Here is a 12,389-nt window from a genome sequence, read left to right as displayed (position 1 = left end):
TTAGAAAGAGCAAACATGAATTTTATAATGTTGAAATAATGGTATCAGGGAAATGTAAGATGCTTGTTACCTGAATAAAGTAGCGATAAATGTGAGATTATTTGTCATAAAAGTAGTCAAAACAATGTAGTATTTGACTTCCATATAAAATACTTATTCACTATAACTGTACTCATCATTACCAAAAAGCAACAGATGAAAAAGTTGGTTCAGGTAATTGGCCAATGTGTATCTTTTGGATAATATAGAAGAACATCAATAAATAAAAAAGCTTTTAAGAAAAACAAATAAAAGCATAATGGGCCTTTAAAACGTTATTTTTAACCCTTAGGGGGGATCTATACCCCACAATCCCCTCTATACCCCCAGTGAGAATTTTACATTATTCTGAAGCTCCGCTCTTAATGTGCGACTACTTAAATAGTTGATATTTTTAGGACTACTACCTAAAGCCGCATCTACACCTAGACCAGTTTCTTATATGTCACATTTAGATAAATAAATGGCTCTTTCAACATATTATCAGGCACATTTTTTTTACTGAAATGTCTTACTAAAATTGCCCAGAATTTATACCTTTGTCTATGCTTAGACTATCATATTTCTATAAAATGTGTAAATAAAAAACGGGAAAATAATCCATTTAGCTAAAAACAATGGAGTTAATGAAAGGTGTACATTCTTTTAAAATAAATGGAAAATTTGAGAAAAAAATATGTTAAGCTTAATAATTGATACAAATTCTTTATTAGGTGATTTATTTGGTGAAAGTTTTTCACTTACTAATCAAGACCATTTAAATCCCTATTGATTCCTTTATAATCCAGGGAACATGTTTTGCTTCTTTTTAATACCTTGAGTTTTGTTTACCATTCGCTTTGACTACAATATATTATTTAAAACATTATGAACATTAATTTTCTATGACCCCAAAGTGCGGTCGTTTGCCTGATGTTAAAAAATTCATATGTACCTGTTTAACGCACTTTGGGGTCAAAATTGGACCCCAAAGTGCGTAACGCACTCTGGGGTCGGACCCCAAAGTACGTTACGCACTTTGGGGTTGGACCCCAAAGTGCGTTTGACCCCAAAGTGCGGTGTTACAGACCGCACATAATATGTAAAATATTACTTGAATCTTGAATCATTTTACATTTCCTATAATCGTAGTACATATTTCTCAAGTTTGATTTTATTGAAATATTTTGACTCATTTGGAGGCATGCAGCTTTAAGCTTAAAATATGTTTTTCTAAAAGTTTCCATTTATTTTAAAAGAATGTACACCTTTCATTAACTCCGTTGTTTTTAGCTAAATGCATCATTTTCCCGTTTGTTATTTACACATTTTACAGAAATATGATAGTCTTTGCATAGACAAAGGTATAAATTCTGGGTAATCTTAGTAAGACATTTCAGTAAAAAATTTGCCTGATGATATGTTAAAATAGACATTCATTTAGCTAAATGCGACACATTAGAAACTTGACTAGGTGAAGATGCGGCTTTAGTAGTAGTCCGTACAGGCAGTTAAAAATATCAACTATTTAAGTAGTCGCACATTAAGAGCGAGCTTCAGAATAATGTAAAATTCTCACTGGGGGTATAGAGGGAATTGTGGGGTAGCGATCTCCCCGAGGTTTAAAAGTAACATTTTAAAGGCATATTATGCTTTTATTTGGTTTTCTTCAGCTTTTTTATTTTGATGTTCTTTTATATTATCAAAAAAATACACATTGGCCAATTACCTGAACCATCTTTTTCATCTGTTGCTTTTTGACAATGATGAGTACAGTACTGTTATAGTGATAAGTAGTCTACATATTTTATAATTATGGAAGTCAAATACTACATTGTTTTAACTACTTTTATGACAAATAATTTCACATTTATCGCTACTTTATTCAGGTAACAAGCATCTTACATTTCTCTGATACCATTATTTTATCATTATAAAATTCATCTTTCTAAAGAAGTATGTAAGATTTCCCATTAAAAAAGCATTTGGCGAACAGTTGTTACGGAGGGGGGAAAATATTAACTGCATTTTATTTCATTCCTTTCATATTTAAAATGGAGCTCAACATGGCACCAAAAGTTATCAAGTAAATGACTGACAGAACGGGATATTTTTCGCAGCATCTTTAAACTTTAGGAATACACGATTTCTGTACTAAAATATTTTGAACGGTGGCAAAAAAGTGACATTTGCAACTTTTTTTTTTGTTTTTGATACTTTTTTTTCGTACATATTTTTGGTTGTTCTTTTTGTTTGTCATACATTTTTTTTTAGTTTTGAATACATACTTTTTTTAGTTTTGCATACATATTCTTTTTAAGTTTTGCAGACATATTTTATTTTAGTTTTGCATACATATTTCATTTGAGTTTTTGGTACATATTTTATTTTTGTTTTGTTTTTTACTTTTTTCGTACCTAATTTTACATGACGCCATTTGCAAAGTAGAGGTTTGGATAATTAAGCTATTTGTAAAACACCATTTTCAAACACTTCGCCATCTGTAAATTACAGTACCCCATTTACAAAACGCCATTTGTAAATACCAACATTTTCATTTTTGTAAGTATCAAAAAGATAATAACACTTTTTAGTATATATATATATATATATATATATATATATATATATATATATATATATATATATATATATATATATATATATATATATATATATATATATGTATATATATATGTTTTTTTCTAAATCAGTGGAATATAAGGACCTATTTAGATCTTTCATTGTGCATTATTGTAATACACCAGTCCCTTGTAACCATCTCCCTTGCCCCCGGGGGAGTGTGGGTTAAAAAAGAATCGTGTGATGTCTGCGCTGTTCCGGGGCATAAGGCAGGAATGTTATTATCTGAATATGCCCCGCAGGGCGAAGATTTTACCAGTGGTCGGCTTGGTTTTAAGTCAATGCCCCTCCCCCCCCCCCGCTATACTCAGGCGGTGGGGTTGAGTGGTCCATATTCATTCACCAATCAACAGCCCTTTCCAAATAGACACTAATATAATAGTAGATAATAATAATAAAAAATACACTAATTATATTAAATACATATGATTTAAAAAAATGGGCCGAAAAAGGTCTGCCGAAACCAGACTAGCGCGGCCAAAAACGACTGGGCCGATTCCAAAAAATGGGCCGAAATGTGACCAAACTACTGTGCTAGTTTTATACTCAACTATGGGCTGTTGTGAGATGTGAAGGCTGTTTTGATTGGCTAAAATATGTACGAAAAAAAAAAAAAATTGTACGAAAAACTTAAATAAAATATGAATGCAAAGCTCAAAAAAAAAAAAATATGAATGCAAAACTGAAAAAAATATGTATGCAAAACTTAAATAAAAATATGTATGCAAAACTTAAATAAAAATAAATGCAAATGTCACTTTTATGCCACCGTAATTTTGTTATATGAACAAATTATTATTATTATTGGATATTTTAAGTTGTAAAATTAATGAAACTTTTATCACTTAAGCATCATCAGAGTATTGACCGCCATCTTGAACTCCACCTCAAATATTTCAATGTCGAAGATCGAAAATAAGTCAGTTCTCAGTATTTAAGCAGAACTCAGATTACACCTTTAGACCTCTGGAACCCAAAGTGTGTTGATATGTAGCATATTAACGCACTTTGGGGTCAATTTCTCGATTTTGACCCCAAAGTGCGTTTGACCCCAAAGTGCGGTGCGAAGTTTAACGCACTTTGGGGTCGGACCCCAAAGTGCGTTTGACCCCAAAGTGCGGTGTTACAAGCCACGAAGGAAGGCATATTTAAACTGACCTTCCTGTCCGTCCAAAATGAATCTTAATTACGAAAAATATAAGAAATTTGAAATCATAAATAACAACCCCAAAGCCTTTGTTTACAATCTGGCTGCCTTATTTCTTGGTTTCTGGTGACATACATAAAGCATTATGTTTTCTCGATCAATCTTAGTTTCAGTATTGTTTATCTTATAAATTGTTTTAATTAAACTATCTTATGAATTTTTCATATCATTACATATCTACATGTAGTTCACTTTAATGAAAATACATGTATTACAGAAGCCATTATTTTTGTTACATCCCTTTACGGATTTTAATGTACATAGTTCGAACAAAATATAAAACTTGGTGATTTTCAGACTATTTAATTATGCAAATTACGATTTGTTTGTCTACTTTACTTGTTTTCAAAATAAAATCAAATGTATTACTGGACTTTAATATAACCTGGTAATACTTGTTTGAAACTTTACTTTGATGAATACAAAATATATAAATTACTATTCAAAATTACTGTGAGTCTGTAAAGACTTTTAATACTAGATTTTTAAAAACAAATCAGTTTCACGGAGCTAGTAATCAGTAAATGGCTTTTAGTATTTGTGTCCAACTACTTGCCCCTCACCTTTGGGTTCGAATCCCACAAGAAACTTAATATTCTTTTATAGTTATGAGGAAGATACTTTAACTAATTTACGGAACGTCACTGGTTTTATTCAGGCTGAAATAATGTACGGAGAGGCACCTGAATTTTGTCTTCACCAGTAAGTCTGAAAAGTCACAATTTATATTCCTGACGTAAAATCCGCAAAAAATCTATTTGTATCAGACTGCTTATTTTGTATATATTGTTGTAAGTACTAGCGTTATACAATAAGATATAATCTTGGTTATTTTTAGGTTATACATATTTGTTTTAGTTCTGTCGTTTTGGAAGCCCGATGCGTGATAAGACACTGGAACTGAAAATCGACAAGTGCTAAGCAATTATTGTAAAATTATTTGCTAACAGTAAAAACGACTTGCCACTGACTGGATTTGAACCAACACGGCCAGCAATCGTTAGATTACTAGTCTGACAAGTTAATAACTGGACCATACCACATCTAACTTGATTATTTTAAATGAGGTCTCATTAATACTCTTATTACGCACATTCAATGTGTTCGATGAGATCAAGACCCAATAAAACAATTAATAATTATAATTCGGTCATCTACGGTACATGTACGCGTGTGTGTACGTGCGTTTATGTATAATCGTGATTGTTTTAATTGTCTTTGTCATCGACAAAAAACATGATATCACTTACATTTCCGCGATACCATGGGGTTTTTTTTGAGCTTTTTTCCCCTAAAACACATTCATCCCTGCAGACTACATACCGGCATAGTCTTGAAGAAATGGATGCATAATACAACCAGTGGAGATCTTCTATCTACATGTACTTTAGTTAGAATTTTTTAATACTTTTGAAAACAAGGCTTTTTTACATTAAACCGATACTGGAATCCATGCTAAAACCACTGAAAATGCGATTGAATTTGTTTGTGTTGAATAAACGCGCAACAATATCCTATTACATCGCTATTACATGTACATCGCTTATTGCCATTTAAAAAAACACGAACCAAAGTAATTAGAATCATATAATATTATTATTAACATCTATGTATAATCATTAGCCTGCCAGGTTAGACCAATAAGTATAGTGTCTGGCATTCTCCTTCTCTTTTTTTTCTAGATGATTTAGGTGAAGTTCAAAAGTACATTAAACTGGTGATAAAACGCATTTGCATTATTTTTATTAAGCAACCCAGATGTGGGTTCAAGCTAGAAGATTGTCCAAGAAAGTTTCAATAAAAATTTAGAATCAGTATTTTGTATACTGCTTGTCAGCCTTTCATCTACAAAACATGTTTTTATGGGTCGGGTCGGGGGTGGGTTCATTGAACGCCGTCTTTTCCTTGGTGATCTTGTTTATCATATTTTATAGACATGTATTATAGGTATTGTACTATCGTGGTATCACAATTGGATAAGTTATATAATGTCATAGATGTAAACAAATCTGATTACCTTTTCGCTCTTCTTTTTTTTCTTTTCTTTCATTGGCAGTAAAAATATATATTATAACCAGTTTAATATGCTTTGCATGACCAGTTTAAAATGCTTTTGAACCTCACTAAAATCATATAACGGCGCCACAATGTCCGGTGTCCGTCCGTTTTGTGGGTCAATTGAATTGCTGATCCAATTTCATCACAATTTTACAGGTATGTTCTTGCTATAAATCTCTGCCAAATTTGCCCACAGAATTGATTGCATACTATGCAGAACTCTGGTTACCATAGCAATCAATAGCATAAAATCTTAAAACATTCATTCAACTCAAGAACCAGAAGATCTTGAGCTTATATATTTGATATGTCGCATTGTCTGGTGGACCTCTACGAAGCTTGTTCAAATCATGTCTCTGAGAGTCAAATGAGTCCCACAATGGGGTCTCTTAGTTTTGACATAGAGTTGTTTAGGGAAAATTCAAAACTCTTCTTCTACAGAACCAAAAGAGTTGCAGTTTAGATTTCTGATATGTAGCATTGTCTGGTGGACCTCTACCAAGTTTGTTCAAATCATGACCCCTGGGGTTAAAGGGCCCCCACTTGGGGTCACTTAGTAAGTTTATAGACTTATACAGGACAAACGTCAAATATTTTCTTTTCCAGAACAAGAGGACCAGGGTGTAGCATTTTCTAGTTGACGTATATTATACCTTTTTTCAAAACATGATCCTTTGGGTCAAACTGACAACACCCGAGAGACACATATGTTTCCGATATGATTTTAATAAAAAAATGTCAACTTCATCACCAAAGGAGCTACAGCTATGATATTGGATAAGAGTATCATTGCAAAGTAAATCTATGTTAAGATTGTTCACATCATGGCCCGATAAGCAAAAAATGACCACACCACAGACCGCTGTCTTCTGAAAACTTGTTACACCTCTACTCCCTAGACTTGATATTTGCACATGGCATCCCTATCAACAAAACCTTGAAAATAATCCGTGTGAAAGTGACCTTCCTAATCTTGACCGTCACTGTCAACATTTCAAATTTACAAATATCTTTGGTATTAATTTATATATTTTAGTCTAACTTGAACAACACAATCTTAATGAGACCTCTAAAGGGACTTATATAAATCTGGTATTGGCCTCTATATGACTTGTAGCAGTCAGGTAAGCGATTCAGGGCCATGTAGGAGCACATTTGTCTCGGAGCACATTTGTCTTACAAAAGACCGATGCGGTCGCATTTGTCCCATGAGACAAATGGGACCTCAAATGTCTACCCCAAAAACTCATTTGTGTGTTAAATGTGCTCCGATCAAGTTTTTTAAGGGACAAGAAGGCACATTTGTCTCATGTGTTTTTAAGGGACAAGAAAGCACATTTGTCTCATGTCATTTTTTATGAATTTATTTGTCACATATTTCCCCACGGCAGAAATTCTTTTTTTTTAAATCGAGGTTCGCCGTTTTACCTCAAGTGTAATCATCAATAGGTTTGCTTATGTTTTCTTTATGAAAACCTACATTGAACTAATAATTATAATATCTCTTATGCAAGAAATTGATTGACTTAACCTGAAGGCTTACACTGAAACATACAAAATCCCGTTCACGATGGTACAATGGTGACAGCGCGATGGCACGATGGTACGTTGATGAACGTTGATGAAAACGCGATGGTGCAATGGTGAAACACAATGGTACGAACGTGAAACAACGATTTTACGATGGTGAAACAACGATTGTACGATGGTGAAACAACGAAGGCTCGATGATGAAAACGTGATGGTACTATGATGAAAGACGATGTAACGATGGTGTAAATACGATGGTACGATATGATGAACTGCGCTGGCATGATGATGAAAACGCGATATTAGTTTCTCTATCGTGTCATCGCATCATCGTGATTTCACCATCGTGTCATCGTGTTTTAATCATCGTACCATCTCAATTTCACCTTAGTACAATTGTGCATAGCTGTGCCGAAATCTCGCGTCTCGCGAAATCTCGCGTCTCGCGAAATCTCGCTTTGCGTCCCGTTCGTCGACGCGAGACAAGAAATTGATTCCAGGTCAAATCCCGCTTAGTAGTATTCCCTTTATAGTCTACATAAAATCACTTTAAGGCCCATTATGCCCGAGAAATGCTTTTTGTACAGTTTGAAGTGATTTAGAATTTTGTATAGAAGTCAAAGTACTACATTGTTTACATTTTGCTACTTTTATGACGCATTATTTCACATTTATCGCGAATTTCTTTGGGTTACAAGCATTTAACTTCCTCAGAAATCATTATTTGAATATTAATAAAGTCATACTTGGCCTATCTAAAGAAGTAAAAATTTATTAATTTCTGAAATCTCTTGGCACGGGATACTTCGACATTGCGAGATCTCCTGTTACAATATCGTGCCTCGCTTCGTGTCTCATAGGAATGTCGCGTCTTGCCCGATTCTGAGTTGCCCGACATTTCATAATCATGGCAATACCCGGATTAATTTAGGAACTCATGCATGTTGTAAGTGCCTTTTTAATGGCGAATCTGAAAGCCGCAATTCTTTGAAAATGACGACTTTTTATACATATATTTCTGATGAAAACGAAATACGTGTGTAATGGTCTTGTTATTTTCTCCATGGATCATTTAAGGGCCTCCGTGGCCGAGTGATTTCGAAACACCACTTGCCCCTAACCGCTGTAGGTACGACAAATACACGGGGCTTCGAACTATTCATGCGAGTATCCCGGTCAGGGTCCAAATGCACAATAAATATGCGCGTGCGCACGTAATAGCTATCGCGTGCGCACGTAATAGTATCGCGTGGCCACGGAAAAGCTATCGTGTGCGCACGAAATAAATAAGAATAGTCTATGTCCCCTTTATATGTCCCCGTAGATACTACCTTGTTTTTGCGAAGAATATTTCTAATGCCATAAATCATTCATAAAAGCATTGAAAATAAACGAATCACAATTAATAACGATAGGAATAGACTTGCTGCATATGTGTTTAGGTTCTGGATGCTGCACTTGTAGAAATTTTCATTGTCACATGCAGAACAGGGATATTCTTTAATATAATATATGACCCCTATGTAGAGGCAGGGAGTTTTTGACTGACATGAAGTGACCTAAAACGGTATTATAAATACAGAAAACACAGAACAATGGCTGGTAGCCGGTATACAGATGGACATAATTATTACCTATTATGAAATTTATGGAAAAAATGTGAGACAAATGTGCTTTGAGTGTCCTTTCTATTGTGTGTCGAACACATCTGTCTCATTTCCAATTTTTCGCAAATATGAATGTTTACGAACACATCGGTCACACTTCGTGAGACAAATGTGCTCTGAGACAAATGTGCTCCTACAGGGCCATCATTGCCCTATTGTATTTTATTTTATCTTCACAATGTCGTCATTTCACTTTGTAAGTTAATAATCTTTGGGGGGAGACAAGCATTTTTTCTCCAAAAAACAGAAACAAAACAGCATCCAGTTTCATTGGGAATCATTTACAGTGCTTTAAAATGTACTGAAAGCAATAAAATGTCTCAAGTCAGTCATAACTAATAATCGTGCTTATAAAATTAAAAAGGTATTGAAAGTTAAATTATTTGTGAAGGTGCTCTCATACGACTTGTGTTCAAGAATAATTCCGTAAGTCCGAAAGAGCATTTGGGAGCATTGTGTAAATACTACAATAAAATAGAGAGAGAGAAAACAGACCCCCCCCCCCCCCCAAAAAAAAAAGCCCAACAGTTGAAACTGAAAATTGAAAATGTTGTAGGCTTGGTTAGATTGAGCCTGTTCGTGGACAGTACAGGAAAGTGCAAGTTACCGTCCAAGCTTCGTAGCACCGGCTTGAGCAGAATCAACATTTAAACACGAAAATTGTAAAACTTTGAATTTTGAAACATCCGCAGATGTGGTCATATATACGGCGGTTATTATTGAAGCTTCAATGTGACTTAGTAGTGCCAGTACATGAAAAGCGACGCATGGTCTCCAAGTAAAAGAATGTGTGTGCCTTTAACGAGAAACGAATGGGCGGACTTAAATAAAATAGAATTTTGAAAGCGGATCTGAGGTAACAGTGCTTTAAAATGTACTGAAAGCAATAAAATGTCGCAAGTCAGTCATAACTAATAATCGTACTTATAAAATTAAAAATGTATTGAAGCTTGCATATAAGGGACAATACCCCAAAAGACAAATTCAAAAAGCAGGCGATATATCTTAAATGTGTTATACGGTTGGAATACTGGAACCACCCAAGTTGAAAGAAACTAACAATACCACAAAACATGCGTACACAATAATAATGTCGTGCTGAACGATCCTCAAGGATTGAAAATACAACATATAAGATGATCTTATAGCTTTTATTTTTAATACATACAAGGTCAAATTATACATAAAAACTGTTTGCAAACCAAGCACTTTCAAAGTATGGGGAATGTTTGATAGTAACGGGTCTTTGTTTAGTAGATACAGTTTTGCATTTATCTTGTTCTTATAGGTGAATTTATAAACAAAGCTGTGTTTACTTAAGACTTCAAAATGTTTTATTGCAGACATGCATAAATCTTTCCTACCATTTCAAAGAAAACAACCAAAAACAAAAACGAAATACCTAAGGATGGCATAATCTTAGATTTTCAAGTAAGCATTATACTCGGTTCCTATGATATCAAAGGTTCTATGATATCAAGGTATTTGAATTTTATGTGATTGCTAGTAAAAGCAACACACGATTATGCTATTATTTGTTAAACTTGCACACTACATTCATTTTCATCTGCCAATAAATTTAATTTGGTGAATAATGAATATATTCTATGTATAAACTATTTTATAAAACCTTCATATTTTGCCACCATTTTCCTTAATGGTTTTTACACAGTCAATTAAAATATGTTATTAACACATATACTGACATAGTCTGTTCCTATAGTTTTAATTTTATAGCAAGTTAACTGTTGGAAGTTTTTCACAACTTAACTTGAAAGTTTTGACACATCTATCCTTTCATACTTGCTTTTTAGGGGATTACCTTGATACCGTAGTAACCTCCTCTGAAATTACCCAAAATGGCAGACATTGAAAATAATCTAAAAATGTCATTTTTATTGGTTCTTTTGAAATAATTTTTTGACAAACAGTTCTGGAAAAGGTTCACTTATAAGATGGAAGAAACACCTCATTCATTTATGATATTTATATTTAAATATTTTCCGATACACATTAAGTATCATGATATCATAGAACCCCGGGCTACATTGACTGAACAGGTTTGGCAGATTTATTGTCCACACAAGTTTTGGTATATCTGTGGAAAAAATATACAAGACTTTGTTAGGAGTTACGGTGCATTCTTTACCATCTAACTTAACTATAATTTTCCTTTGATTGAATTATGTAATATTTAATCACCTTACTTGATAGGTCTAGTCAGTAATATATTCTCACCATCTAAACAATACTTTTCAATTTTTATTTTATACCTCTACAAATGTGCCAATTTGACATTAGATATGCTTTGATATTCTTAATCTAAACATGTATTTGAACAATTGTAGGGAGTTTGACACATTTCCATTCTATAACACTTTAACAAACATCAAAAATATTTGCATGTGCATAATACAGAAAGAATAAGAACAACTACACATGGCCTATTTACTTCCCTTGTCACATACCCCATATACCATTTCCAGATGATACCAAATCAATTTAAATCTAATTCTGTAGTAGTCCATTATAAAGCGTTGTTAATAAGTTTGATACACTTCGCTTGCTTGTTCTGCAATATTCAGTTGTTGAAAGGAATGTGCATTTAACCCCGACAAAATTACAATGAACTGCACCATTTCAGTAGGTGGTTCATCGGCATACACCCAAACCAGATTCTCCAATTTTTCATCAGTACAATTTTATTTCAAACGAACAATCTGCACATCGTGTGATTATTCATCATGTTGGGTTTAATGTTACAGATTATTGATAAGTTGGTGAAAATGGTATTTATAATCCAGGATTTCTTAAAATTGACAAGATTATATTTTAGAATGATAGGCTTAAAACAAAGTCTATGGCATTCGATATGCATCTGATCGGTATTATCAAATAGGTTTTCATAAATCAAATCTTTAAAGAGGTTAGTCCAAGTAAAAGTAAAGTTTATCGAAAAAAAATCCAATGTATTTCAATTCATGATTTGCAGTTGATCTCCCAACAGATTTGTACCCTGATAGCTATCAGTATGGAACATTCTAAATGCGATCCAGAGTTCTCTAATGTACAGTTTTCGATCCCTGCATCAACTCTTACGATTATTGGTACATGACCGTGTTTCTTTACATGATGCATGAAATAAAATACAACAAAGACAGAGTTTCTATTAAAAGGTGAAGCTTTCAACCATAATTTGTTTTCGGTAAAAACCATCAATAGCTGCATGAATTGATATTCCAAATGGTTTCAATTTGTCATATTCA

This window comes from Ruditapes philippinarum, unplaced genomic scaffold (assembly GCF_026571515.1).
Source record: "Ruditapes philippinarum isolate M1 unplaced genomic scaffold, ASM2657151v2 ctg1949_1_1_1_1, whole genome shotgun sequence".
NCBI lineage: Eukaryota > Metazoa > Mollusca > Bivalvia > Venerida > Veneridae > Ruditapes > Ruditapes philippinarum.
This window is presented reverse-complemented; position numbering follows the sequence as displayed.